The sequence below is a fragment of the Scaptodrosophila lebanonensis genome, unplaced genomic scaffold (assembly GCF_003285725.1).
Source record: "Scaptodrosophila lebanonensis strain 11010-0011.00,11010-0021.00 unplaced genomic scaffold, SlebRS2 tig00000043-arrow-pilon, whole genome shotgun sequence".
In the NCBI taxonomy this organism is placed as follows: Eukaryota; Metazoa; Arthropoda; class Insecta; order Diptera; family Drosophilidae; genus Scaptodrosophila; species Scaptodrosophila lebanonensis.
The window spans coordinates 14,424,018-14,435,330 of record NW_022060545.1 but is presented as its reverse complement, the minus strand read 5'-3'; the positions used below and the strand labels follow the sequence as shown (position 1 = coordinate 14,435,330).

General features: G+C 39.5%; 1 protein-coding gene across 1 annotated transcript in view; it reads left to right on the top strand.

Annotated features, from left to right (window-relative positions):
- The first annotated feature begins 3,233 nt into the window (after positions 1-3,233).
- LOC115622744 (connectin) overlaps positions 3,234-11,313 on the top strand; it is a 36,407-nt gene continuing 28,327 nt past the window's right edge. Inside the window, exon 1 of the mRNA XM_030516792.1 lies at positions 3,234-3,303. The gene's annotated coding sequence lies outside the window, so the exon portion shown is untranslated. The remainder of the gene's footprint in view (positions 3,304-11,313) is intronic.

The window sequence follows — 11,313 nt, the reverse complement described above, 5'->3', positions numbered from 1 at the left end:
CATTTCTGTATCAATAATGTGCGTGTGAAAAATTATTATTAATTATTTGCTCCTAATTTGTATATTATTAATTCGCTTAGATGTAAATAAAAAGTTTAACATAGTGTTTAAAAATTAATCGATAGTTGTTAGTTGATCTCAAATTGCCTCAAATTGTTTAGCTCGAGCTTCCACACTTGTACGTAATTTTATGTAATATTCTTACTGAGGACCACATTGTATTGAAACTGAACAATGAGTGCATGATTTCTTCCTGAAATCAGCCTTAAGACATTTTATCCAACGTGGTTCAGGAAAAACCATTTCAATGCTTTCGCCTATGTAATTATTGTCGTATTGAAGCAACTGAAAAATTTCCAAACATTGGCCATTAAATAGGAATCAAAGATTTTCTTAGGAAAAGCGGTCACGCGTTGAAAATCATATGATTACTGGGCGACTTCAAAACAGAGACAAAACACAACGCAATTTAGGGGTCTGACAAGTTGGACAATGCCGAGGGGAAGTGTATCAAAGGTTAAATCGACTGCATGAGCCAGCAAGGGGGAAAAGCAACTCGAACAGAAGCGGCCTCCTCGACTCGCTGCCAGTTCTCAATATTAAGAAATAACAACTTCCTGCTGGCGAATACTCGTTTAGTAAGTGCGCCCTATATGAGATTCCTCGGCGCTAGGCACCGACACTCCAAGCAGCTCGTTGCGAACTTTGGGGTCTTCAGTGTAAACAAGTGAAACAAATATTTAACTCGCAGGCACTGCTCGACATGTGTGCTAGTGTGTGTGCTAGTGTGTGTATTGGTGTGTGTATGTGTGTGTGCGAAGGAAGGGGTGGGAGAAAGCAGCCACAACCCTCGGCAACTTGTAAAGTTTGCTGCCTGGCGGGCTGCTGCCTCGCTTATTTGTCGAAGCGCGGAGCTCAAAGCTTTCTTTATGAAATCGGCGACAAACCTTCGCAGCATACCCCTCCCCCCCCCTCCACACCATCCCCCCACTATCATCCCTGCTCAGCGAGAAACATGTACACAAGTGTTTATGTTTGTCTTGGCGGCGTCTCATAAACTCCTTGGCATTTGAGACTCCTGCATAGAGGGCAGTGCTCGGAAGTTCGCCAGCGTCAAATGTCAAATGGCAGGCGCCAACGGGATCTCTACAACATTATTACACTGGGAGAAACTTGTGCTTAAATGAAGGCAGAGACATATTGAATCACTGATCACTTTAAGAATATCGGTTTTAAGTTTTACAGCAAACATATATTTAAGACAGGTAGATCAATCTATTATAGTAATACTATATTTTTAGATGCTCATTAAGACAAACAGAAGGAAATGGCTGGATTAATTTATATGTGTACTTATAAGGGGGTCATAGCTGATTCCTTCTGCCTTTGCACAATTTAAAAAACCCGATTCAACCTTCGGGAGTAGGGTGTTGTAACAAATGTGAAGCCGTTTAGATTAGCTTCTAATACATGACAGTGTTTAATTCGGCTCTTTTTATACAAAAAATTATGTATAAAAGGTCCTATGTACTAACAATATTAGCTTAATGTTAAATGTGTGTAAACAGATGGGTTTACTTATAAGTGTGTAAGTTTAAGTGAGAATGAGTGGCATCGATCGTCAATAAGTCTATTTGGTTCGCCACTTTGGTCAGAGTGTACAACGAAATACTTTCTATAATGATTTCAGCTGATCATCTAACTTCAATAAAATGATCAAGAAAGCCAATTTATTTGAAGTTGTTGCAGGTTTTTCAAGGTCGGGACTGCACGACATAAGCTTTCCATTAATTTCTTAATGTAATGAACGTCCTATAAGAGCCCTTTGGCCCCTTTTCTATTGTTTCATCAATTAAATAGTTTCAATAGAAGCAGATTTATAGCATGGCTGTAAAAATTGGCAGAGAGAATTTATTGTTCAACTATTTACTACAACAAGGGTTTCCCTCAGTGCACACAATATTTGCTAATGTATTTTTGAATGTGTATGTGCTCATGCTGCAAAAAGTTCAAGGGGAAAGTATGTGTAATTATATTACATATTTTATTGCTGAGCAGCTGTGGGAGTTTTGGAAACGCTCTCTGTCGCACTCAGTTGCTTTTGGTAACGCTACCTGATGCTTGTTTATTGGCATGCAAATACGCTTATTAAATGCCACTTTACTCTTTTGTGGTTGCCCGGGCGGCCGCCACTTTTGATTGTGGTTGCCCGAACTTGTGGATTCATTGACACATTTCGGGGCATTGACAACGACTAACATTTAATTTCCAGCCGCCCCCATGTTCTCTGCCAACCCACAATTGTCTAATGCTCATGTCGGGGCTGCTCCTAATCTTTCAGAGTATCAGCGTGAGCAAATGACATGCAGCTCATGAAATATTTAAATAAAAAATGTACCCCCAACACACAAACACTTCAAATGTTAGAATAGTGCGGGCACAATTAACGGCAATCAGTAAAAAAAAGTAATGTAGGAATAAAGTAATGCGCCATAAAAATATACGAAAATGGGCAGCGAACGGAAATAATTGCTCCATTTGGTTAGTGTAAAAATCGTGTATTGGGGCAAGGCGCCAAAACGAATACGCCCCGGGCTGGCATTTTGTCATGGTATTTGTTGTTTCTGCTATTGTGCTGCTAGACGAAGTTGATGCAATTATATAATTTCATACAACAATAGGCTGGCCACACATGCGTGTGTGAGTGCTCCGAACACGCCCTGCCACATTAAACGGGGCTTGGGGGAATTGCGACTCGCCGGAGTCGTCATCGTCATTGTCGTGATAGTCGCCCTCATGGACTCCTACCGAAAAGCGGCGCGTGGAACACAAAAACTACACATGTGAATAGTGGTAGAACAACCCCATGATAGTCATACACCCACACACACCCACACACACACACATGTGGGGTCCCCGCCCACGCCCCTCTTTTACGAGTGTGTCTCATGCTGATTGTTTTTACGTAGCCGCATGTTGAGTCCTGCCTTAAGCGAGTAACAACTAAACTCCTCCACAATTAGGTGGAAATTAACGCAATTAGATTGCTGGGAGCGTACATACTACGTTCAATTGTGGTTTCTGCTTTCATATACGAGTTCATAGTATACATAAATTGCAATGTGTCCTTTCTTTTCTTGTTGTTTATTTCAGGCATTGCCAACGCCCGCAGCATTAGTCAGCGAGAAAAAAGTCGACAGTCGACCCTGCATTGAATTCGCCTGTTCCTACCTTTCCATAAATAGGACCGACCAGGGTCGACCTGCCCGTACGTGACGTGGCCTTTGTTTTATTCAAAACAAGGTAAGCTGAGTTCCTAAATAATTGCTGGGGTTGAAATGTGCAAACGTTTGAGGGTTCTGAGACACATTAAGGATATTAAGTTTATTATTTAACTTGTATTTGGTGGCATGTTTAAAAAGGACTTCATCTTAAACCAACACATATCTTGGAATTTTAAGTGAGGCAGATGTGTTGTATTAAAGAAATGATTTCTAAGTTATACATTTAATATCAATATGGGTATTTAATAGTATTTAATCAGTCCATTAGCACGGCCGTAGCTATTTAGCACCGATGAAAATGTAATAATTGTGCAACCTAGGAGAGATCTTAAATAAAGATAAAAGATTAAAAAACAAATTCTACCTAAGCTGCTTACATTACTTTTAGAACTGTTTATTCATTTCATTGGATACTTCTTTATTAGTTTTCCTAAAGCAAGCATCAGATAGAGAATAAAATGATTGTAACAATTCGTTGCCATAGACAACTCTATTCTAGACAATTGAGAAGCTTTTGGGTGTCACATAAATAAAATAAAAGGAGTAGTACCCCAAAGCCATGGGAGTCCGACTCTTGAATACCCTGCATTCAACATTCTCCCCGGTACAGCCTTTACATATCATCCCTATGTCAGCCTTTTCTTAGCAACAGATGGGGAAAAATATTAGTATTCTTAAATAAAACATTTCATTGCCCCTTAGAGTCCAATTAAATTAATTGAATGCTACTTGTGCGATACAGGATCCCACCTGCCATATGCCTATATAACAATATAGTCAGTACAATAAGCAGCTTTACTCTTGAAATTCAAAAGTTCTGAAACGGTAGAAACCGGTTTGACTTGTCAGCACTTTCCATCCCTGATAATTGAAGAATGGCAGAGTGGCGTCAAATTAGAATGAAATGTGTGCCAACAAGCAACTCATATCATTAGCAACTTAGGCGCAGTCGCTTCTCGAAACTCAACTAATTAAGTCGGGGTGAGATGTCACAAGCAGAAGCTGCAGAAGGCGTGGATTCAAAGTCGAATTCTAAGACCGAGTTTGAGTCTGGCAGGCGCATTTCAAATTCACTTTCAAAGTCAGTGGCAGACAGACAGACATACAGACAGGCACACACACTCACACACACACAAACAAACACACTCTCCCATACACAAACACATTTTGTTGCCAGGTAGAGAAGGCAAGAGGGATAGGAGGTGAAGGATAGAGAGTGTAGAGCTTTCAACTCGCTGGCATCTTCATAATGTTTTATGCAAAATTGTTAAAATATTTGGCAGTTGAGTTAAAAGTTGTCCCAGCACGCTGCTGGGCACCCCTCAGTCCCATCTATGCGAATATGTCTGTGTCTATTTATGTTTGAATGTTTGTGTTTATCTTCGCTAGCATTTTTGCTAAACTGAAAGAATTTATTATATCTAACAACAAAGCCAACAACAGCAACAACAGCAGCTAAAACAGCACTACGTACTAGCAGAAGCATGACAAATTTTCACTTTACTTCGCAACTTGCAACAAAGTTGCACGGCAACATCAACAGCAACGGCAACAGCGCATATAATTTCACTCGCAGCAGCTAAAAAGTCAACACAAAAAGTGCCCAAAAGAGCGAAGGACTACTTATCTGCCAGACCCGGGCCAACGGGAAAAGCAGGCAGCAGGCAGGCAGGCAGAAGGGCAGGAAGGCAGGTTGCCGGCAGACAGAGCCAGAAAAAAGGAGAAATAACTTTGGGCAGGTGCTGCCAATTTGAGTATTAAGCAGTTGCTGGATTAACCCATTAAAGTGCATCAACGCATGAACTTAAAGTCCATTCCATTTGAACTTCTAACACAATTAAATTCTTCACCAATTCAAATGGTTTTTTATTTATTGGTTCGAGCAACAACACTAAAATCAACTCAAGTCAAAAACGAAAACTGTATAAATTGTATAAATTAAATTTAAACGTTTTGTAAGGTGTATAAAAAATATAGTTAATGTTCAATTATTGCAGTTTTCAGTTAGAAAAATATCGTATCGTATCGATGTTTATCATCGTCATTTGAGAATTTAGTAAAATTACTAAGAGGCAATTGGGGAAAGAAGTAACCAATTGATTTTAATAATATAAAATTTATCGTACACTGTTTTTGAATTTAAACACTGACAAACTGACAATTCTTAAAACTAGTATTAACACCATTGTGAATTATCCATCTCCCATACTGAATTAATAGTTATCTGTTATCGAATGGCATTTAGAGATAAGAAGAAGACGCAAGGCGTGCAGATCAAATAAATGAAGAATTAAAAAGAATCCAAATACAGCGAGCAGCTTTCAATAATTCGACGGGGATTAGTTTCACAGCTATCTGAAGATTTGAACCGAATCAGTTTTCAAAGTTATTCATGTTAGGGAAAGTTGAAAAAAGGCCATTTTGAATGTGGATTGTAACTCAGACTTGATGAATAAATTCAACATATTTGCATCTCTTCGAACACTTAGTTTATTCGCCAATTAGTAAAAATGAATTTTCTAATGGCGTTTATTACTTTCTGATGCTGTTTTAATAACCCTCTGACATTTGTTTCTAAAATAATGAAAACGTTATATTTTTTTGGAACTTTACAAGCAATACAGGTATAATAAATTACTTTACATTTTTAGGTGCCATATTTTTTGATTCAAATGTGTCAAGTATTTATTTATTACTTTGCAGTGATTTGGGAAATATAGTATTGCAAATCAACAACTAAAATAATTAGAATCATCCATCATTCTGGTCGTGTAGTTTCAATTTTTCGGTTTGTCGTAGCCAGCGATGCGGCGCTAATGGGTTAAAAAGGCTCGGAAACATTAAACGGCATTGGTTGGTTGACTAGCTCTGGCTGCCTGGCAGGCAGTGGGGCGACAGGCAAACAAATTGTGCAGCAAAAGTTAAAGCTCTTCACTTAAGCCAACCAGTAAAAAGGCAAATAAAGGGGAAGCGCGCGAGTGAGCGCCGAAATAAGTATAAGTGAAAAAATGACAGCTAAAGTAATGTGCTGCTGGTGGATCAAATGCAGCTAAGGTGGGCTGGGGGGCAGGTAGATGGCACAGCGGGGCATCTGCATATAACTTTTAACGAAAATATGTGTCAACAATATGGCGACGATGTTGGCGAAAAGGCAGGAAGGCAGAGAAGGCTGAGGAGCAGGGAAAGGCGGCGGCGATGAGAGAAAGTTTACTACTACTTTTCATTTTATTTTGCTGACAGGTATGCTAAAAGCCAAAAAACGAGCAGCAAGGTATTGAGCAGACGATGGCGGGAATGAAGCAAAAATAGTCAAAAGTGCTTAAAGAAGAAGAAGAAGCAGAAACGCACACAAGCACCAACCCACACACTTACTCATTTGCTAGTCGCTGTCGATGCGAGCTCGCCGCGTGTGTGACAGCTGGTAGTGACTTTGCCCCATAATATTAACAACAACGAAAGGGTTAAGAAGAAATAACAGTCGCCTGTTTCTGCGACTGTCAAATCAAATGGCAAACAATTTCTGAAATATTTATGGAGTGACATGCTCATTGGTGGCAATAAATATGAGAATAAAAACAAAGTGAGGCTCACCCCCACAAATATATTCCTCAAGCGCAAATATCAATCCATTTGCATGCTACACTAGGCAGCAAGTGTATGTTGACAACCCTTTGACAGCCATTCGTGTGCACAAATACATATCACTATAATGTGAAAGTGTGTCTACCGTAAGAGTGTTTAATGTAGGAACTACAAATAACTTTCAAGCATTTGTACATTAAAAATATTTAAATGCTCGCATGCTATGATTATTTGTAGTCCCGAAATTTCATAAAACATAATTAAAAGCATATCTTCGCTGCGTTCTAAACTTTATTCCACCAAGATCATGGGTCACATGCCGTATACATATGTACTTGTATATCGTACCGTTTCTCTCTTTATAATCTCGCCATCCATCTGTCATATGCCAGCTATATGAAATATAGCTTTGACATGATCGGTATCCATATATATGTAGTATTTTCTGTGTCCGTTTAACAAAAAAGCCTTGAGGCGCAGTTTCCTTAAATAATAAATAAAATAATAATTAAATAATAAATAATTGTTCTTTATTCACACCCAGGAATGCGTGTTCTACTTTTCAGATAAACTAAAGATATATTTAGAGCTTGAAATAGTAGTTATTAAATAAAAGCTTTTTACTGAACATTATATTACACCTTTATCCTACTTTCATGATGTGAGTGTCACCGACTAAGATCCCTTAACTAAAATCTTAATTAATTGAAACTAACAGATGACCGTCAAAATCAGTGAGCTTCTTCTTAAGTGAGTCTAAAGGACGAATTCTTACATAGCATAAACAGATGGGTTGGCAAACGATCCTTAAAATGAAATATCTATTATGCTCATTAGTCAAAATACAGACATCGGTTGGCATGTGGTTGTACAAGTATACATATATAAATATATATTTGTGTGTGTTTCATGAGGAAAACAAATCAAAGTCCTATGAGCAATTAGATTTCAAATTTCAATAAATAAATTATGTCGCTACTATGAAGCCCAACTCATACACAAAGCGGTTGCTGATTGATGGCTGTGTTTTGTGTGCCATTTTATATTCTCGCCAACTGTCGGCCACATGTCTGCACTTTGGCTAATATGTGTACACACATATCTTTATGTGTATGCATACATACTGGCATGGACACTGTCGGTGGGTCTTTTGGCTGCCACTTGTCCCTTTTCATAGCCAGACCAATAAACTATTTTTACTTTCATAGCGCCGAACGAGCCGAAGTCTCTGTCCCTCAGTCACTCAATCTCTGTCTCTCTCTCTCTGTCTCTGTCCGTCCTTCAGTCAGTCTGAAAGTCAGCTAGTCAGTCATTCAAAGTCAAGCACGTCCGGGCAGCTTTGGTTGGTGTCCGTGTGTGTCCTGGACTATGTTCCCGCAGCTTAAAGTTATTCTCTTCTTTTTTTTTGCGGCGCTTATAATGTGCTGGCTGACGAGCGACGGGGGCTGGGGCGGCGACAGGGCGATGATGAGCACGGACATATGAGTATGTCATAAACAACTACGACTCTTCCGGCTCGTCAGCTGCGGCAGAAGCAGCAGAGGCGACAGTGTCGTCAATTTGTCGGCTGCATTTGTTGCTGACAGTGCGCGGTTGCCCGCCCCCGTTTGCTCCTTCATGTGTATAAGCTCATTGTTGACAAAACCTCATGACACACACACACACACACATTCAGATGAGCACATGCTCGCCTGGCAGACATATTGTTAAGTCCTTTGGTGCCGCCCTGCTTGCCACAGCGGAAGTGTCACCATTTGTCAAATAACGAAAATTGAAAACAATTTCCACGCAGCATCAGCAGCAGCAGCAACAACAGCAGAATAAGTCAGGGAAGAAAGCGGCAGAAGCAGATTTTAGCTTCACACATTTTGCCAGCTTGCCTTTGTCTTCATCGTCCTCATCCTCATCATTGTATCTTCAGCGGCATCATCATCATCATCATCATCATCATGCTCATCTTGCACAACTTTTTCACACGGCCATGGCATTTTCCAGTTATGCTTCCCGGCTCTCGACTCCAGCTCCAACTCCCAGCATATCCTTGCAGCTCCGGCTGTTATGTTTATATTCAATGCTGCTGTCTGATAAGCAAAGTTCTGCGCTAGTACGCACAAGGAGCCAACGAACAAGAAGAAGACAACACCGATTCATATACAATACAAACAAGCATAACAACAGCAACAGCAACAACAATAACAACAGAACCCTTGGCTGGGCGTCAATAACAAGCGGCATAGCCACAGAAGACGTCAAAAAATGGAACGGAGCAACGAGTGCGGAGGCCTTCTTTAAAGTTAAGAAATATAGTATTCTCATTGAAGCATAGGCCACAATTTATTGTAGTACATGCAATGAATACTACCAGTAAGTAGGGGAGTGTAGGGGCTTAGCACTCCATCGAAAATTGCATGTGTCGCCGCAGACAACGGTATGGTTGACAGCTTAGTAGTGGCTTTGCTCCAATTTCCCAGTGAGTCCGGGCTCTGGTGCACTGGGTTACTTGGGGCTGTCAATTCGTTCTCAGTGCCGTCGCACTTTCTTGCCCAGACTTTTGCATACTTTATTGTCTGAGCACAAACACACGCTTGCACTTAAAACATATGCGTGTGTCTGTATGTGTGTGTCAGGCTGTTTGTCTGCCCAAGTGTGTGCGTTTCTCGCTTCAGAAGTTTAATCGAAATTATAAACAGCAAGACAAATTGATTCTTGTTGCAATTTTCTTACATTATGAGGCGCCTAGCGTGAAGTCCTTGCGACGAGGATAGCGACGCGAACCTTCTTCAAAGGAATAACTTTGCATGTTGACGTTTGTCGGCAATGTTGTTGTTCTTATGCAACACGACGCCGACTGGTTAGTATACTCTTCCCAGCTAAGTCTTCATCCTCATATACATAGCTGGTGATCCGAATGCAATTGTGGAGATATGAGGATTTTTTAAATGTATTTATTTTATTTATATCAAGGGATCCAGTTCTTATAACATCAGTAAATTAGACAAAATAATAATGGAAAATATATGGAAAATGAAAATATAATGGTTAAATGGAAAATACATATCATGTATGTACGTCATGTAGTATGCTATGGATATGCAAGATAATCAAACTGTTTATAAAACCGAATTCCTTTTTAACATTTTAGCATAACCTTTTTAAAAATACATGAAATTTTTGACCTACTCCATATTAAGGTTGTGTGAATTACGAAATTTGATATCGATTTAAGTCAAAGGGCTTGGAAACTACAGCTGACGGCCTTTTAGGTGCCTGCTGTAGCTTTTCCCGTTTATACCGACTGTAAAAATGTTAGATAAAACGATCTAATGGTGCAGCCAATATATTATTTTCGGTGGGGTTTCTTAATTCATTATTTGAATTAATTTAGTGAATGCAATATTTATGTTGCTTTTCTTGGAAGTTCTAAAGTTAATTAAATTCCACATTTCATTTAAACGCACACAGTTGACTTTTTTAGAATATTCGAAAACTCATAAGATAGCTCAAAACCTCTTCAAAAATCCTGCTCCATTTTTCTACAGTTAGTTTTTAGAGCATTTCGACTTCTTTGTATTGGTGGTACAGTGGAACATTTTCATGCTCTGTTGTGTTTTTGACATAGAGAACTTTCTTGTTGATAAATGGCTTATGAATTCTGTGAGAACTCGCATAAATCTTATGATTTATGCATAATCAACAAATTGATTTTTCATTCGCTGTACGTTTCTTTGCAGCCTTCCTTCCTACGCCCCTTGCTGGCTTATCCAGTAAGTGTCTGTGGCAGTGGCAGTGGCTGTCTGCGCTTTTGTCAAGCGTGTATAATTGGATACATGTGCGTGTGTGTGTGTGTGTGCGTGTGTGTATGTATGTACATAAAAATCTAATTATGCCCGAATGCTGTCACATTCGTTTGAACGAGTATGTACCGCTTATATACAAGTATGTACATTTTTCTGATTTCTTACTCCATGACACACTTAAAAACGGCAAGGATATGGGGACGAGTGTGCATCTTCTTCGACTGCCATTAAAGTGCTTTCGAATTAATTTCTCTATCCCAACTTTCTGCACACGTCTACTCAGTGCATTTGAGTGTGTGGATCTGGGCATGAGGGTGAGCTATTTTAGTTTTGACTTTGCTTTGATATTTAAATTGAGGCTGTCTCGTATGTTCGTCCATTGCTTCTGCTGCTCTGCTTCTGCTTCTGCTAAAGTTTTCATGAGTGTTGTGAGCACTTAATCTTGTGGTCTGTGTGCCATGCCACATGAAACGCTTGAACCATGAACTTAGCAACTGTCTGGCAAAGATTATACATTTCTTATTGAAGAACTGACGGCCACGCTAAGCCAACTTAAGCGTCATATCATGCTTCAGCTATAACAATCGAAACACTTATCATCGGCTTATTTAAAATTTATAACCGAAATCAATGTAATGAAGCATGCCAAA